Here is a 19,155-nt window from a genome sequence, read left to right as displayed (position 1 = left end):
GCAATAAGGAAGCCTCTACTATTCATGCAACCACATACCTGACATGGTATCATAACAGATGTATCCTCACGAAATTCTCAGGTAGAGAATTTGCAGCTTTCTTTGTCAAATATTCACTTTGCCCTCTTCCTCTTGTTCTTTCCAAGTATAAAAATGTTTCTCGTGGTTACAACTAAAAGTCAGAGCTCCATTTCAGGCAACTTTGGACAATAGTGAATGCAGCAGGGTATCAGGTGAGCTGCAGAAAGAGAATGAAGGATGTTGATCTATGGTTTGTTACTAGAAGCACAGGGACTAAGGGATGTTGGACAAATATAGTTCATTTGAATAGCACATTATCAAACTCTTTTTGAATGTCCTGATATCACTTATTAAATGTTATCTGAATGTCAGTGTACTTCCCCAGCTGGCCAGAGGCCTCACCTCCTCCATTGTTTCTGGCCTCTGAGGACACCTATGACTGAGTTCAGCAGTAAGAAATGTTTTCCTTCTATAAAATGTGTAATTTAGTACATTTACACAAATGTCAAATAGATAAATTACCAAATGCATTACAAGTATATTAGAAACAGTTAAAATTCTAACTATAGAGAAACAATTTAAATTTATATCAGTCAAGGTTGACCAAGGAACAGAAATAGAGTATAAAAATACACACATGCACACATAAATAATTTACTATGAGAAATTTTCTTATACAATTTTGGGAGCTGACTAAACTACTCCAAATCCAGGGAGTAGCTGAGAAGGGATGAGCCATGGAAAAGCGAAGTTGACTGCAGATAAAATTGCTGCTTTAAGTCTTTCAGTTCAGTTCAGTTGCTCATTCCTGTCTGACTTTTTGTGACTCCATGAACTGCAGCATGCCAGGCCTCCCTATCCATCACCAACTCCCAGAGTTTACCCAAACCCATGTCCATTGAGTCCGTGATGCCATCTAACCACCTCATTCTCTGTAGTCCCCTTCTCCTCCTGCCCCCAATCACTCCGAGCATCAGGTGTTTTCCAATGAGTCAACACTTCTCATGAGGTGGCCATAGTACTGGGGTTTCAGCTTCAACATCAGTTCTTTCAAAGAACACCCAGGACTGATTTCTTTGAAGTCCAAGGGACTGGTTGGATCTCCTTGTAGTCCAAGAGACTCTCAAGAGTCTTCTCCAATACCACAGTTCAAAAGCATCAATTCTTCTGCACTCACCTTTCTTTATAGTCCAACTCTCACAACCATACATGACTACTGGAAAAACCATAGCCTTGACTAGAAGGACCTTTGCTGACAAAGTAATGTCTCTGCTTTTTAATATGCTGTCTAGGTTGGTCATAACTTTCCTTCCAAGGAGTAAGTGTCTTTTAATTTCATGGCTGCAATCACCATCTACAGTGATTTTGGAGGCCCCCCCCTCACCCAACAATAAAGTCAGCCACTGTTTCCACTGTTTCCCCATCTATTTGACATGAAGTGATGGAACTGGTTGCCATGATCTTATTTTTCTGAATGTTGAGCTTTAAGCCAACTTTTTCACTCTCCTCTTTCACTTTCATCAAGAGACTCCTTAGTTTTTCCTCACTTTCTGCCATAAGGGTGGTGTTATCTGCATGTCTGAGGATAGTGATATTTCTCCCTGCAATCTTGATTCCAGCTTGTGCTTCCTCCAGCCCAGCGTTTCTCATGATGTACTCTGCATATAAGTTAAAAAAGCAGGGTGACAATATACAGCCTTGGCGTACTCCTTTTCATATTTGAAACCAGTCTGTTGTTCCATGTCCAGTTCTAACTGTTGCTGCCTGACCTGCATACAGGTTTATCAAGAGGCAGGTCAGGTGATCTGGTATTCCCATCTCTTGAAGAATTTTCCACAGTTTCTTGTGATCCACACAGTCAAAGACTTTGGCATAGTCAATAAAGCAGAAATAGATGTTTTTCTGGAACTCTCTTGCTTTTTCCTGATCCAGTGGATGTTGGCAATTTGATCTCTGGTTCCTCTGCTTTTTCTAAAACCAACTTGAACATCTGGAAGTTCACGGTTCACGTATTGCTGATGCCTGACTTGGAGAATTTTGAGCATTACTTTACTAGCGTGTGTGATGAGTGCAATTGTGTGGTAGTTTGAGCATTCTTTGGCGTTGCCTTTATTTGGGATTGAAATGAAAACTGACCTTTTCCAGTCCTGTGGCCACTGCTGAGTTTTCAAAACTGGCTGACATATTGAGTGTAGCACTTTCACAGCATTTAAGTCTTTTTCAAATTTCATAGCATTTAAGTCTTTGGGGTTTAGATAAGGCCTTGCCCCTCTCTAAAGGGCACCCACCTGATAAAGCCAGGTCCATGTGTCTTCCATTTTCATTTACTATGAATTAGTCTTTTTTGGGACTTTAATTACATCTATAAAATTTCTGGACAGCAGCACCTACACTCTTGTGTGACTGAACTACTGGAACAAAATGTGTATGTGTTACAAAATGGCTGCCGTCTCCTTTCCACTTTCTAACATAAAGGAGTGAATAACTCTTTTAATCCACTGGAAGCTTACTAGGATAAAACGTTGTTTGGAATTTATTAGTCTAGCCAACTGATACATAACAAAACCAACAATAACAAAAAATAAACTTTTTATATACTGACATATGTAAGTTCATTTATTTCATATTTAACTCATCAAATATTACAAATCCACATTCTTGCTTGGAGTTTAGAGATATAATTATATAAACACCACACAATTTTTGACAAAAGACAGATTTAATTCTTGAAGTGAAGAACATATTTAATTTTGTGTCATCAAGCATATATTAAATATTGAGTAGTTTCCCAATGGGACTTCCCTGGTGGCTCAGAGGTTAAAGTGTCTGCCTGGAATTCAGGAGACCCAGGTTCAATCCCTGGGTTGGGAAGATCCCCTGGAGAAGGAAACAGTCGATTAAAAAATATTAAAATAAATCTACTATTTTGTATAGAGTTCAAAGTCTATAGAGAGATTTTAATTAAAAACTTAATTAAGCATTCTATACTAGGATTAAATGTGTACATTATCAAAAGACAGAGAAAAGTCACTTAAACAAGTATGAGGGTGATAGAAATAATTTAAATTATGGTTAATGCTTCAGATTAGCACTTACTACATGCACTTAGCTACTGGGAAACCATTAAAAAGGGAAAATTGTTTACAGGCAGAAGGAAAAATGATACACAAAATTTTTGAAAACCTTAGATGCTCGGAAACATAGAAACAATGAATAGAAAAAGCAAAAGGCAATTTTGACTGAGCTATTAGAGAAGGACTTTATTTTTAAGGAAGGGATATTAAATATAGATTGTTTCAAGGCAGTAGACAATATTGCCAAATTTCAAGCCAGCAAGTAACAAACTTACTTCTTAATTTTCAAAAAAGAATCAAAGGGATTAGAGAAAAGATTATCAAGTAGAAGCACTTGAACTCAGCTCCTCTCACCAAAACAAAACAAAAAAATCAAAAGTAACTGCTAAACAACCATTTACTAAAAAGGACTGCAACCTGCAAAAAATGATATTCTACCTACAAAGATAAAGAGGAAGCCACAAGATAGTAGGAGAGGCCCATTCAATTTGCAGTCAGATCCCATACCCACCAGGTGGGCAATGAAAAAACTGGAAAATAATTGTTACAGAGGGCCTCTCACAGGATTGAGAGTTCTCAGTCTACATCAGGCTCCCCATTATAGGGGACTGTCACTGGGAGGAGAAGTCCCCAGAGCATTTGGCTTTGAATGCATGTGGGGCTAGATTGCAGGAGCTCCACAGAACTGGAGAAAACAGAAACAAAACACTTGGAGGGCACACACAAAGTCTCATGCACACTGGCACCCAGGAAAAAATTATTGACTTCATAGATGTCTGAGCCAGACCTACCTGCTGGTATTGAAGGGTCTCCTGGAAAGTCAAAGGGGTGGCTGTGGTTCACTGTGGGGATAAGGACCCAGTGGCTGAGATATTGGGGAGTACTCATGGGTGTGAACTCTCACAGAGGCTGCCATTTTGACAACAATGTCTGTCCCCATCCAACAGACTGTTGGCTCCAGGGCTGGAAGGCCTCAGACCAAACAACCAACAGGGCAGAAAAACAGCCCCACAAGGCAGAAATACAGACCCACCTATCAACAGGCTGCCTAAAGTCTTCCTGACCTCAGAGCCACCTCTAAACACACTCCTTGACATGGTCTTGCCCACCAGAAAGACAAAACCCAGCTCCACCCACCAGCGTGAAGCCTCACACAAGGAAGCCTACATAGACTCTTGGACCAGCCTCAGCCAACAGGAAGCAGAGACCAGAAGGAAGAGAACCACAGACCCCAGAAGAAAGAGGACCTCAATCCTGGAGCCTCTGGAATGGAGACTATATGCAGAAAAAGAGACGAAATAAAACAGCAGAAGAATATATTTCAGATAAAGAAAAAAGATAAACCCCAGAAGAACAACTAAATGAAGTAGAAATAGACAATATAATCAAAAAATAATTCAGAGTAATTATAGTAAAGATGATCCCAGAACTCAGCAAAAGAATGGAGGCACAGATAAAGAAGATAAAAGAATTGCTTAACAAAGAGCCAGAAGATCTCAGAACAGAGATAAATAAAATAACTGAAATTAAAATGTACTAGAAGCAAACAATAGCATAATAAATGAAGCAGAAAAATGGATAAGTGAGCTGGAAGACAGAATGATGAAAATCACTACCATGGAACTGAATAAAGAAAAAGAATGAAAAGAAATGAGGACAAGCTAAGAGACCTCTGGGTCAACATTAAATACACCAATACTCACACTATATGGATTCCAGAAAAAGACAGAGAGGAATGGCCTGGAGAAATACTTGGAGAGATAACAGCTGAAAACTTCCCTAACATGAAAAGCAAATAGTTACCCAAGTTCGGGAAGTACAGAGAGTCTCAGGCAGGATAAATCCAAAGAGAAAAACCCCAAGAAACATAGTAATCAAACCAACAAAAAATAAAGACAAATAAAAAAATATTAAGAGCAACATATAAAACACAAGGGAATTACCATAAGGTTATCAGCTGATTTCTCAGCAGAAACTCTGAAGGCTATAAGAGAGCCCCATGATATATTTAAAGTGATTAAAGAAGAGAACCTACAACCAAAAATACAGCTGCATTCTTATTCAGATTCAATGGAGAAAGCAAAAGCATTACAGACAAACAAAATCTAAGAGAATTCAGCACAACCAAACCAGCTTTGCAACAAAAGGCAGCTAGAAAAAAGAGAATTATGAAGGGAAAAACTCACCGGTAAAGGCAAATATGTATTTTAAAGGTGGGTAATAATTTGCATATAAATATGATATCAAAACCAGGAATCATGAAAGAGGAGAGCACAAATGCAGGATATTGGAAATGCATTTGAAATTAAAAAGACCAGGAAATTTTAAAGGTTTGATTATATGTCGATTGCTGTGTCTAAACATCATGGAACCACAAACCAAAAATATACAATAGATACACACAAAATTAATAAAGAAATCTGAGCACAAAATTAAGTTAGTCATCAAATCATAAGAAAAGAAAGCAAAAGTCAAAGAGAAAAGACATAAGAAAACAAACCTAAAACAATTAAGAAAATGACAATAGGAACAAACATGTTGATGATTACCTTAAATGTAAATAGATTAAAAGACAGAGACTGGCTAAATGGATACAAAATTAAGACCTGCATAGATGTTATCTACCAGAGACCCACTTCAGAATTAGGGACACTACAGAATGAAAGTGAGGGTATGGAAAAAGGTACTTCATGCAAATGAAAATCAAAAGAAAGCTGGAGAGGCAATACTCATATCAGAGAAAAGACTTTAAAGATTGTTAAAAGAGACAAAGAACACTTCCCAATGGTCAAAGATCATTTCAAGAAGAGTATTATAATTGTAAATATATATGCACCCAACACAAGAGCTCCTCAATATATAAGACAAATGCTAACAGCTATAAAAGGAGAAATCAACAGTAATATAATAACAGTGGGGAACTTTAACACTCCACCTACACCAATGGACAGATCATTCAGACATAAAACTAACAGGAAAACACAAGACTTAAATGACACATTAGACTGGATAGACTTAATTGATATTTACAGACCATTCCATCTAAACGTAGCAGAGAAGACACAAAACAATGACCAGGATTGATCACATGCTGGGACACAAAGATAGCCTTGGTTAAATTTAAGAAAATTGAAATAATATTAAGCATCATTTCTGACTACAATGCTGTGAGATAAGAAATCATTAACAAGGGGGACAAATTGTAAAACACAAAAACATGTGGAGGCAAAACAATATGTTGCTAAACAGCCAATGGATGTCCTAAGAAATCAAAAGGTAATTAAAAAGTACCAAGGGACAAATGAAAATAAAGGCAAGATGATTAAAAACCAATAGGATGCAGCAAAGGCACTTCTAAAAAGGAAGTTTATAGCCATAAAATCTTACCTCAGGAAAAAAAAAAAAAAACTCAGAAAACCTAACCTTACACCTAAAAGAATTAGAAAAAGAACAACAAAAAAAGCACAAACAAATTTAGTAGAAGGAAAGAAATCATACAATTTAGAATAGAAATGAAACAAAAAAGTAGCAATGTAAGGAAACTAAAATCTGGTTCTTTGAAAAGATAAAAAAAATTAATAAACGTTTAGCCTGACTTATCAAGGAAAAAAAAGGAGAGGGTTCAAATAAATAAAATTAGAAATGAAAAAGGAGATGTTACAATGGACACCACAGATATACAAATGATTATGAGACTACTACAAGCAACTAAATGTCAATAAAATGGGCCACCAAGAGGAAATTGATAAATGCTTAGAAAGGTATAATCTGCCAATACTGAACCAGGAAGAAAGAGAAAATATAAACAGACAAATCACAAGTATTGAAAAAGCAAAACAAACAAACAAAAAACTATGATTAAAAAACTTTCAACAAACAAAAGTCTAGGACCAGAAAGCTTCACAGGAATTCTATCAAACATTTAGTGAAGAATTAACACCTACCCTTCTGAAACTATTCCAAAAAAATTGTAGAGGAAGAAACTCTCTTAAACTCATTTTATGAGGCCACCATCACCCTGATACCAAAACCACACCACACACACACACACACACACACACACACACACCACCACCACCACCACCACCAACAACTACAGGATAATATCTCTGATGAATATAAATCTAAAATTCCTCAACAAAACACTAGCAAACTGAATTTGACAATACATTAAAAGGAGCATACATCAAGATCAAGTGGAACTTAGGGATGTTTTTCAGCATTTGGAAATCAATCACGGTGATGCACATTAACAAATTGAATAATAAAAATGATATAATCATCTCAACAGACACAGAAAAAGTTTTTGACAAAATTGAAAACCTATTTATGACAAACACTCTCCAGAAAATTGGTATAGAAGAAACATACCTCAACATAATTGAGGTCGTAAATGACAAACCCATAGTGTACATCTTATGTAACAGTGAAAACCTGAAAGCATTTCCTCTAAGTCCAGATACAAGACCAGAATCTCCACTCTCACCACTTTCGTTGCAGTTTTGAAAGTCTAAAACTCTGAAAGCCATGGCAATCAGAGAAGACAAAGAAATAAAGGACTCCAAATTACACAACAGTAGTGGGAGAATTTTGGAGAAGGCAATGGCAACCCACTCCAGTGTTCTTGCCTGGAGAATCCCAGGGACGGTGGAGCCTGGTGGGCTGCCATCTGTGGGGTTGCACAGAGTCGGACACAACTGAAGTGACTTAGCAGCAGCAGTGGGAGAATTTAACTTACAACAATGGACAGGTCATCCAGGCAGGAAAGAAATAAGTAAACACAAGCTTTCTCAATTTTGAACTCAATGAGTGAGTTGTTCCATATCTAGTCTTAACTGCTGCTTCTTGACCTACATACAGGTTTGGTTTCTTTTTTTTTTTTTTTTTGCTCCATGAATTTATTATGTTTTAGTGCAAAGCAAGTAACAGAAAATGCAAATAGCAGTGACTTAAAGTGGAGAAGTTTATTTCACCTCACTTACATAACTTAGGGCTGGACTGTCCAAGGATAGACTGTCCTCATCAGTACAAGGAACCCAGAATTATTCTATTTGTTGTTCTACTATGTATATCCTCTAGTTCGAAGGATTCTTCATGGTCCAGGATGACTGTTCTAGCTCTAATCATTTCATTAGCACTCCAATCAGCAGAAAGAGGAAAGGAAAGAAGGAAGGACATGCCTCTTTTTTTTTTTTTTTTTTTCCTCTCTAAATCAGATTTGTAATTTTTTTTAAATTTTATTTTATTTTTAAACTTTACATAATTGTATTAGTTTTGCCAAATATCAAAATGAATCCGCCATAGGTATACATGTGTTCCCCATCCTGAACCCTCCTCCCTCCTCCCTCCCCATTCCATCCCTCTGGGTCGTCCCAGTGCACCAGCCCCAAGCATCCAGTATCGTGCATCGAACCTGGACTGGCAACTCGTTTCATACATGATATTTTACAAGTTTCAATGCCATTCTCCCAAATCTTCCCACCCTCTCCCTCTCTCACACAGTCCATAAGACTGTTCTATATATCAGTGTCTCTTTTGCTGTCTCGTACACAGGGTTATTGTTACCATCTTTCTTAAAAACCAGGTCAGGTGATCTGGTATTCCCATCTCTTGAATAGTTTTCCACAGTTTGTTGTGACCCACGTAGTAAAGGTTTTTTGTGTAGTCAATGAAACAGAAATAGATGTTTTCTTGGAATTTCCTTGCTTTCTCTGCTGCAGCTGCTAAGTCGCTTCAGTCATGTCTGACTCTGTGCGACCCCGTAGATGGCAGCCCACGAGGCTCCCTGGTCCCTGGGATTCTCCAGGCAAGAACACAGGAGTTGGTTGCCATTTCCTTCTCCAGTTCATGAAAGTGAAGTGGCTCAGTCGTGTCCAACGCTTAGCAATCCCATGGACTGCAGCCTACCAGGTTCCTCCTTTTATGGGATTTTTCAGGCAAGAGTACTGGAGTAGGGTGCTTTCTCTGCTGCTGCTGCTGCTAAGTTGCTTCAGTCTTGTCCGACTCTGTGCGATCCCATAGATGGCAGCCCACCAGGCTGCGCTGTCCCTGGGATTCTTCAGGCAAGAACACTGGAGTGGGTTGCCATTTCCTTCTCCAATGCATGAAAGTGAAAAGTGAAAGTGAAGTAGCTTAGTCATGCCTGACCCTCAGCGACCCAATGGGCTGCAGCCTACCAGGCTCCTCCGTCCATGGGATTTTCCAAGCAAGAGTACTGGAGTAGGGTGCTTTCTCTATGAACCAGCAAATGCTGGCACTTTAATCTCTGGTTCCTTTGCCTTTTCTAAATCCAGTTGTACTTCTGGAAGTCCTCCATTCATGTACTGTTTGAACATTTTTTGGCATTGCCCTTCTTTAGGACCAGAATGAAAATTAACCTTTTCCAGTCCTGTGACTGTTGCTGAGTTTTCCAAATTTGTTATTGAATGAAGCACTTTAACAGCTTCATCTTTGAGGATTTGGAATAGCTCAGCTGGAAGTCCATCACCTCCCACTAGCTTTATTTGTAGTAATCCTTTCTAAGGCCCATGTGACTTCACACTCCAGGGTGTCTGAGTCTAGACAAGTGACCACACCATCATGGTTACCCAGGTCATTAAGACATTTTTTTTTTTTTTTTTTTTTGGCGGGGGGTAAAGTTCCTCTATGGATTCTTGCCATCTCATCTTAACGTCTTCTGCTTCGGTTAGGTCCTTACCATTTCTGTCCTTTATCATGTCCACCCTTGTGTGAAATTTTTCCTGGATATCTCCAGTCTTCTTAAAGAAATCTATATTCTTTCCCATTCTGTTGTTTTCCTCCATTTCTTTGCACTGTTTATTTCTTGTCTCTCCTTGCTATTCTCTGAAACTCAGTACTCAGTTGGGTGTATTTCCCTTGCCTTTCATTTCTCTTCTTTCTTTGGTGGTGGTTTAGTCACTAAGTCATGTTCGACTCTTGCAACCCCATGGACTGTAGCCTGCCAGGCTCCTCTATCCTTAGGATTCTCCAGACAAGAATACTGGAGTGGGTTGCCATTACCTTCTCCAGGGGATCTTCCTGACCCAGGAATCAAACCCAGGTCTCCTGCCTTTCAGGAAGACTCTTTACCCACTAAGCTACAAGGGAAAATCTTCTTTCTTTGGTTATTTGTAAAGCCTCCTTAAGCAACCACTTTGCATTCTTGTATTTCTTTTTCTTTGGAACAGTTTTGGTGACTGCCTCCTGTACAATGTTACAAACCTCTGGCTGTAGTTCTTCGGGTATTCTGTTTACCAGACCTAATCCCCTGAACCTATTCATCACCTCCACTGTATGATATAATCATAAGGGATTAGAACCAGACATGGAAAGACTGGTTCTAAGTTGGGAAAGAAATTCATCCAACAAGGATGTTTTATATTGTCACCCTGCTTATTTAACTTGTATACAGAGTTGCTGCTACTGCTGCTGTCACTTCAGTCGTGTCCCACTCTGTGCGACCCCAGAGACAGCAGCCCACCAGGCACCCCCCTTGAGGGGGTTGAAAAATATCAACCTCAGATGTGAAGATAATACCACTCTAATGGCAGAAAGTGAAGAGGAACTAAAGAGCCTCCTCATGAGGGTGAAAGAGGAGGGTAAAAAAAAACTGGTTTGAATTTCAACATTAAAAAACTAAGATCATGGAATCTGGTCTCATCACTTCATGGGAAATAGAAGGTTAAAAGTGGAAACAGTGGCAGATTTTCTTTTCTTGGGGTCACAAATCACTGCAGACAGTGACTGCAGCCAGGAAATTAAAAAACTCTTTCTCCTTGGAAGGAACACTATGACAAATCTGGACAGTGTATTAAAAAAGCAAAGATAATCACTTTGCCAACAAAGGTCCATATAATCAAAGCTATGATTTTTCCAGTACTCATATACAGATGTAAGAGTTTGATGATGAAGAAGGCTGAGCACAAAGAATTGATACATTGAATTGTGATGCTGGAGAAGACTCTTAAGAGTCCCTTGGACAACAAGGAGATCCAACAGATATCCTAAAGGATATCCACCCTGAATGTTCATTGGAAGGACAGATGTTGAAGCTGAAGCTTCAGTAGTTTGGCTACCTGATGTGAAGAGCCAACTCACTGGAAAAGACCCTGATGTTGGAAAAATTGAAGGCAAAAGGAGAAGGGGGCAGCAGAGAATGAAGTGGTTAGACAGCATCACTGGCTCAATGGACGTGAATCTGTGCAAACTCCTGGATATGGTGAAGGAGAGGGGAGCCTGGAGTGCTGCAATCCATGGAGTCACAAGGAGTCAGACACAATTTAGTGACTGAACAACAATAAATACAAGCTTTAAATAGCACAATAGATCAGATTCATTTAACTCAATTAATGTCCTATAAATATCAATTAAATATTAAAGCAGAATATACTTTCTTCACAAGTGCACAAGGAACATTCTCTAGGATATACTACACCTTGGGCCACAAACCAAGCTTTGGAAATCTTAAGAAAATTGAAAGTATCAGGCATCTTTTCTGACCCAAATGCTATAAGACTTGAAATCAATCACAGGGGAAAAAAATGTTAAAACACACACACACACACACACACACACACTGAAGCTAAACAGTGCACTGCTAAATAACCAAGTCATCACTATGGAAATTAAAGAGGAAATAAAAAGACATTTAGAAAAAAATTACAATGAAAACATGATCACCCAACACCTATGAGACACAGCAAAAGCAGTTGTAAGAGGAAGCTTATAGCATTAAATCTCACTTCAGAAAGCAAAACAAAACAAAATCTCAAGTAAGCAATCTAATCTAAAGCAGCTAGAGGAGGAAGAACAAAGAAATCTGGTCAGTAGAAGGAAAGAATCATAAAGATAAGAGCAGAAATAAATAAAATTGAAATGAATAAATCAATAGCAAATATCAATAAAAGTAAAATGGTTTCTTGAGAAGATAAACAAAATTAATAAACCTTTAGCTGGACTCCTCAAGAAAAAAAATGGAGAGGACTCAAATTAATAAAATTAGAAATAAAAACAGAGAAATCACAACTGACATAAGAGATTATTACAACCAATTATGTGCCAATAAAATGGACAACCTGGAAAAAATGTATGTATTCTTGGAAAGTTAAAACCTTCCAAGACAGAACCAAGAAGAATTAGAAAATATAAACAAACCAATCACATGTAATGAAGTCAATAAACAAATCTCCAGGATCAGATGACTTCATAGGGGAATTCTATCAAACATTCAGAGATAAGCTAGCACCTATTCCTCTAACACTTAAAAAAAAAAAAAATAGCAGAGGGAGGAACACTCCCAAATCTGTTCTATAAGGCTACCACCATGCTAATAGCAAAACCTGACAAAAATATCTCAAAAAAGAAATTTATAGACCAGTATCACTAATGAACATAGATGCAAAAATCCTTAACAAAACAGTAGCACGCAGAATCCAGTAACACATTGAAAGAGCCATACACTAAGATCATGTGAGTTTTATCCCAGGAATGCAAAGATTCTTCAGTATACACAAATCAATCAATGTGATACACCAAATTAAAAATTAAAGAATAATAACATACAATCTTCTCAATGGATGCAGAAAAATTTTGACAAAATTCAACAACCATTTATGATAAGAACTCTCCAGAAATTGCACATAGAGGGAACCTACCTCAATATCAGTTCAGTTACTCAGTTGTGTTGGAATCTGCGACCCCATGGGCTGCAGCACACAAGTCGTCCTGGTCCATCACCAACTTCCAGAGCTTACTCAAACTCATGCCCAATGAGTTGGTGATGCCATCCAACTATCTCATCCTCTGTTGTCTCCTTCTCCTCCCGCCATCAATCTTTCCCAGCATCAGGGTCTTTTCCAGTGAGTCAGTTCTTCACATCAGGTGACCAAAGTATTGGAGTTTCAGCTTCAGCACCAGTCCTTCCAATGAATATTCAGGACTGATTTCCTTTAGGATGGACTGGTTGGATCTCCTTGCTGTCCAAGGGACTCTCAAGAGTCTTCTCCAACATCACAGCTAAAAGCATCTATTCTTCAGTGTTCAGTTTTCGTTATAGTCCAACTCTCACATCTGTACATGACTACTGGAAAAACCATTGCTTTGACTAGATAGACCTTTATTGGCAAAGTAATGTCTCTGCTTTTTTATGTGCTATCTAGGTTGGTCATAGTTTTTCTTCCAAGGACCAAGTGTCTTTTAATTTCATGGCTGCAGTCACCGCCTGCAGTGATCTTGGAGCCCAAGAAAATGAAGTCTGCCACTGTTTCCACTGTTTCCACTATTTGTCATGTGTTTCCACTATTTGTCATGAAGTGATGGGACCGGATGCCATGATCTTAGTTTTCTGAATGTTGAGCTTTAAGCCAACTTTTTCATGCTCCTCTTTCACTTTCGTCAAGAAGCTCTTTAGTTCTTCTTCACTTTCTTCCATAAGGGTGGTGCCATCTGCATATCTGAGGTTATTCATATTTCTCCTGGCAATCTTGATTCCAGCTTGTGCTTCCTCCAGCCCAGCGTTTCTCATGATGTACTCTGCATATAAGTTAAAAAAGCAGGGTGACAATATACAGCCTTGACATACTCCTTTTTGTATTTGGAACCAGTCTATTGTTCCATATGGCCAGTTAATCTATGGCAAAGAAATCAAGAGTATACAATGAGGAAATTCAATAAGTGGTGCTGTTAATTTGACTATTCAATAAGTAGTGCTGTTAAAACCAGATGGCTATATATATATAAAAGAATAAAATTAGAACATTCTCTAATACTATGTATATTTTTCCATGTTTATTAGGTTATAGATGTTAGACATTTTGGTAACCTATAATATTCACAAATATATAAATCAATTCATTATGTTATGTACCTTAAACTTCTTCAGTGTTTTCTGTCAACTTTATCTAAGTAAAACTGAGTAAGAAAAAACTTTCTGACATTTGCCCAAGCATGAAATATTTCAATACATCTATGTCCATATATAGTTGAAAAAATATTTTTGTTATTAGGTCTGCTAGTTTGGGCATATCAATTAGTATCTGATAGATTTAGCTCTTTACCTTAAATTGTGAGATTATGACATGAAATTATAACTAACACATGAATTGTAAAGATAAGTAATCATTATTCAGGATCTTTGAAACTCACAATTTTTAATTTCTTAAGGATTGTAGTTGTCATCGATTTATTCTGCGTATCTAGAGTCACATCAGGAAAATATAGCATTTATTAAACAAAAATCTTCATTTTGGTTACTTGCCTTGAAAATATGCTAACCATTGAATTGATGATTTGATTAAGGGGCTGAAAACCAATACTTGAAAAATCAGTGAAACTGAAAGTCACTCAGTCGTGTCCAACTCTTTGCAATCCAATGGACTATACAGTCCATGGGATTCTCCAGGTCAGAATACTAGAGTGGGTAGCTGTTCCCTTCTCCAGGGGATATTCTCAACTCAGGGATCAAACCCGGGTCTCCCACATTGCAGGTGGATTCTTTACCAGCTGAACCATAAGAAAGCCCAAGAATACTGGAGTGGATAGTGTATCCCTTCTCCAGCAGATCTTACTGACTTAGGAATCGAACCAGGGTCTCTTGCATTGGAGGCAGATTCTTTATCAACTGAGTTATCAGGGAAAACCAATACAATTGAGAAAACAATATTAGTAAAACAGAAAATTACTTAAGACTTGCTAGAAAAATGGTTCACAGTCTCACATAATGCTATTGAATATAGGTGTCAGCAGTCAGTTAATTGGAATTTCAGTCAATTACAATCCACCATGCTTTACATGTTTTTTTGTTTGTTTGTTTGTTTGTTTTAATTAACTGTAAATAATTCTACTCCACTACATGGAGGTTGCAAAGAATAAGGCACAACTGAGCAACTAAACCACCACCACCACCACATTCAGTTAAAATACCAATCATGTTTCATCTTGTGTCAAATCCTTAAGAGTTATGAAATCTTAGATTTCTATCATCAAAATTGTAATCTGAATTTTCAGACCTATGGAGGCCAAGAATTGCCCATAGTCATTAAAATATTTGGCATTGTAGATGGAACTTCACAAGTTACAATTCGATAATTATTTTTAAAAATGATAACCCTCTAAGCAAGACAGCAAAAGAGACACAGATCTATAGAACAGTCTTTTGGACTCTGTGGGAGAGGGAGAGGGTGGGATGATTAGGGAGAACGGCATTGAAACATGTATAATATCATATATGAAACGAATCACCAGTCCAGGTTCAATGCATGATAATGGATGCTTGGGGCTGGTGCACTGGGATGACCCAGAGGGATGGAATGGGCAGGGAGGTGGGAGGGGCTTTCAGGATGGGGAACACGTGTGTATACCTGTGGCAGATTCATGTTGATGTATGGCAAAACCAATACAATATTGTAAAGTAATTAATCTCCAATTAAAATAAATAAATTTATATTAAAAAAAGGAAAAAAAAAAGAAAAAATGTTACCTCCAAAATTTCATATATTTTAACAAAATTAAAACTGTTCCAAAAGTTTCTTCACATTGCATGTCATAAGAGAAATGCAAAATTAAAACCACATTGAAATACTATTATACATGTATTAGAATTGCTAAAATCCAGAACACAGACAACACCCAAATACTGTGGAGGGTGTGGAGCAGCAGGACCCTTCATTCGTTGCTGCTGCTGCTAAGTCGCTTCAGTCGTGCCCGACTCTGTGCGATCCCAGAGATGGCAGCCCACCAGGCTCCCCCGTCCCTGGGATTCTCCAGGCAAGAACACTGGAGTGGGTTGCCATTTCTTTCTCCGATGCATGAAAGTGAAAAGTGAAAGTGAAGTCGCTCAGTCCTGTCTGACTCTTCTCGCGACCCCATGGCCTGCAGCCCACCAGGCTCCTCCGTCCATGGGATTTTTCAGGCAAGAGTACTGGAGTGGGGTGCCATCGCCTTCTCCGTCATTCGTTGCTGGTGGGGATGAAAAATGTTATAGCCATTCTGAAAGACAGTTTGAGGATTACCTATAAAACTAAACACACTTTTACCATGTCCAGCAATTGCACTCCTAGGTTTTTACTCAAAGGAGATGAAAACTTATATCCACACTAAAACCTGTACAAGGATGTTTACAGCAACTTTATTTTTAATTGCCAAAATTTAGAAGCAAGAAGATCTCCTTCAGTAGGTACATGTATAAACAAACAGTGGTACATCTTGATAATGGAATGCTATTCAACATTAAAAAAAAAAAAAAAAAAAAGAGCTACCAAGCCATAAAAAGACACGAAGAAATTTGCTGCTCCTAAGTCACCTCAGTCATGTCCGACTCTGTGCGACCCCATAGATGGCAGCCCACCAGGCTCCCCCGTCCCTGGGATTCTCCAGGCAAGAACACTGGAGTGGGTTGCCATTTCCTTCTCCAATGCATGAAAGCGAAAAGTGAAAGTGAAGTCGCTCAGTCCTGTCCGACCCTCAGCGACCCCATGGACTGCAGCCTTCCAGGCTCCTCCATCCATGAGATTTTCCAGGCAAGACTACTGCAGTGGCTGCGAGGGGTATGAATAGATGAATAGCTTGAGCACAGATATTAGGAGCAGTGAAAATACTCTGTATGATCTTGTAATAATGAATATATGTCATTACACATTTGTCCAAACCCATGAATACCAAGGGTGAACCCATATGTAAACTATGGACTTTGGGTGATTTTGATGTGTCAATCATAGCTCATTCTTGGTTTAAAAAGAAAGCAGCCTCTGGTGATTTACACTGATGTTGATAACTAGGGAGGCTATGCATGTGTAGGTCATCTGTTATATGGGAAATCTTTGTACCTTGCTCTCAGTTTCTATTGTAAACCTAAAAAAAAAAAAAAAAAAATCCTAGAAAAATAAAATCTTATAAATAAAAACAAACACTGAACAGTTATGTTGTCCTTCACCAAAATAAAGAGGTAAAATAAGGCAAGCTCAAAAAGATGAGTTTATTTGGGAATAGCAGAGGAATTGCTAACAAATTGTAGCAAACTACAAGTTAATTCACTAGGGTTTGGGTTAGGTAGTATTTATGAGCAGGAAATGTAAAGAAGGGAGAGTTCAGTTGGAATAAATGAAAATCAAACACAAATGATGACAGTCTTGAAAACTTCCTGAATATACAAAATTAGTTCAGTACAAAAACAAAGTTCAGTTCAGCTCACTGAGTGAGATCAACCTAACACCTGGGTCATATCTTGTTGATACCTCTGTCAAAACTTTCTGTGTTTGATATGACAACCTCTGATTACCTTCCCCCCTTCCCAGGTCATCCAATAAAATTGAATGCATCCTATCATTTTCTTGCATTTAAGGCACTTGCAGAAAATCAGTCTCTTAATCCTTAAATTTTGTCTTCTGGAAGGCATATGTGTGTGTTTCTCCATTTTGTATTCTCTGGTTCTATTTTAGATTAAAATTCTTTTACAGTGTTATTTACCTTTTATTTGATTATAGTTATTTATTCTACATGTTGTCTCTAGTTTTAAGTCATTTTGTATGAAAACATTTCACAATATGACCAATGAAAGCAAAATGCTTATCTTCCTGACCCAGGAATCAAACCCAGGTCTCCTGCATTGCAGGCAGACGCTTTACCCTCTGAGCCACCAGAGAAGCCCCATAAGTATATTAACCACAGATAAATTTAGGTATTTATGAAAATATTATTTTGTAGTAGATTATAGACATTACATATATAATAACTTTATATAGTAATCATGTATGAGAATTTAAAGTTTTAAAATTTTATCATTTGATTTTATTTTACAAGTATTTTTATAGCTGTAAATTATTAGAATTATTTCAAATAGAAATAGCAACAAAATGTTTAATTTCTTCCATTCTTTTTCTCTACATCTGAGATTGGAGACTAAGTAAAAATCTTTTTTTTTTTTTTTTTTAATACTTGTCAAATAAGAAAAAACAAAATAGAGGGGTACAATAAAGGACAGAAATGGTATGCCAGAAGATATTAAGAAGAGGTGGCAAGAATACAGAGAACTATACAAAAAAGATCTTCACGACCCAGTTAATCACGATGGTGTGATCACTCACATAGAGTCAGACATCCTGGAATGCAAAGTCAAGTGGGCCTTAGGAAGCATCACTATGAACAAAGCTAGTGGAGGTGATGGAATTCCAGTTGAGCTATTTCAAATCCTCAAAGATGATGCTGTGAAAGTGCTGCATTCAATATGCCAAAAAATTTGGAAAACTCAGCAGTGGCCACAGGACTGGAAAATGTCAGTTTTTATTCCAATCCCAAAGAAAGGAAATGCCAAAGAATGCTCAACTACCACAAAATTGCACTCATCTCACACACTAGCAGTGTAATGCTCAAAATTCTCCAAGCCAGGCTTTAACAGTACATGAACCATGAACTTCCATATGTTCAAGCTGGATTTAGGAAAGGCAGAGGAACCAGAGATCAAATTGCCAATATCTATTGGATTATTGAAAAAGCAAGTGAGTTCCAGAAAAACATTTATTTCTGCTTTATTGACTATGTCAAAGCCTTTGACTGTGTGGATCACAAAAAACTGTGGAAAATTCTTCAAGAGATGGGAATACCAGACCACCTGACCTGCTTTCTGAGAAATCTGTATTCAGGTCAAGAAGCAGCAGTTGGAGCTGGACATGGAACAACAGACTCAGGAAAGGAGTACGTCAAGGCTGTATACTGTCACCCTGCTAATTTAACTTATATACAGAGTACATCATGAGAAATTCTGGACTGGATGAAGCAAAAGCTGAAATAAAGATTCCCAGGGTAAATATCAATAACCTCAGATATGCAGATGACACCACACTTAACGACAGAAAGCAGAGAAGAACTAAAGAGCCTCTTGATGAAAGTGAAAGAGGAGAGTGAAAAAATTGGCTTAAAGCTCAACATTCAGAAAACGAAGATCATGGCATCTGGTCCCATCACTTCATGGCAAAGAGATGGGGAATGAGTAACAGACTTTATTTTCTTGGGCTCCAAAATCACTGCAGATGGTGACTGCAGCCGTGAAATTAAAAGACACTTGATCCTT

General features: G+C 37.9%; 1 long non-coding RNA gene across 3 annotated transcripts in view; it reads right to left on the bottom strand.

Annotated features, from left to right (window-relative positions):
• The window catches only part of LOC129657655 (uncharacterized), a 172,489-nt gene that overhangs the window by 89,044 nt on the left and 64,290 nt on the right, over nt 1–19,155 (bottom strand). For all 3 annotated transcript variants that reach the window (XR_008716951.1, XR_008716952.1, XR_008716950.1), the window contains one exon: nt 39–238. This is a non-coding gene — a long non-coding RNA (uncharacterized LOC129657655). The remainder of the gene's footprint in view (nt 1–38; nt 239–19,155) is intronic.

Source organism: Bubalus kerabau, chromosome 7 (assembly GCF_029407905.1).
Source record: "Bubalus kerabau isolate K-KA32 ecotype Philippines breed swamp buffalo chromosome 7, PCC_UOA_SB_1v2, whole genome shotgun sequence".
In the NCBI taxonomy this organism is placed as follows: domain Eukaryota; kingdom Metazoa; phylum Chordata; class Mammalia; order Artiodactyla; family Bovidae; genus Bubalus; species Bubalus kerabau.
Note: the sequence above shows the minus strand (reverse complement) of the source record. Positions and strands in the feature narration are given on the sequence as shown.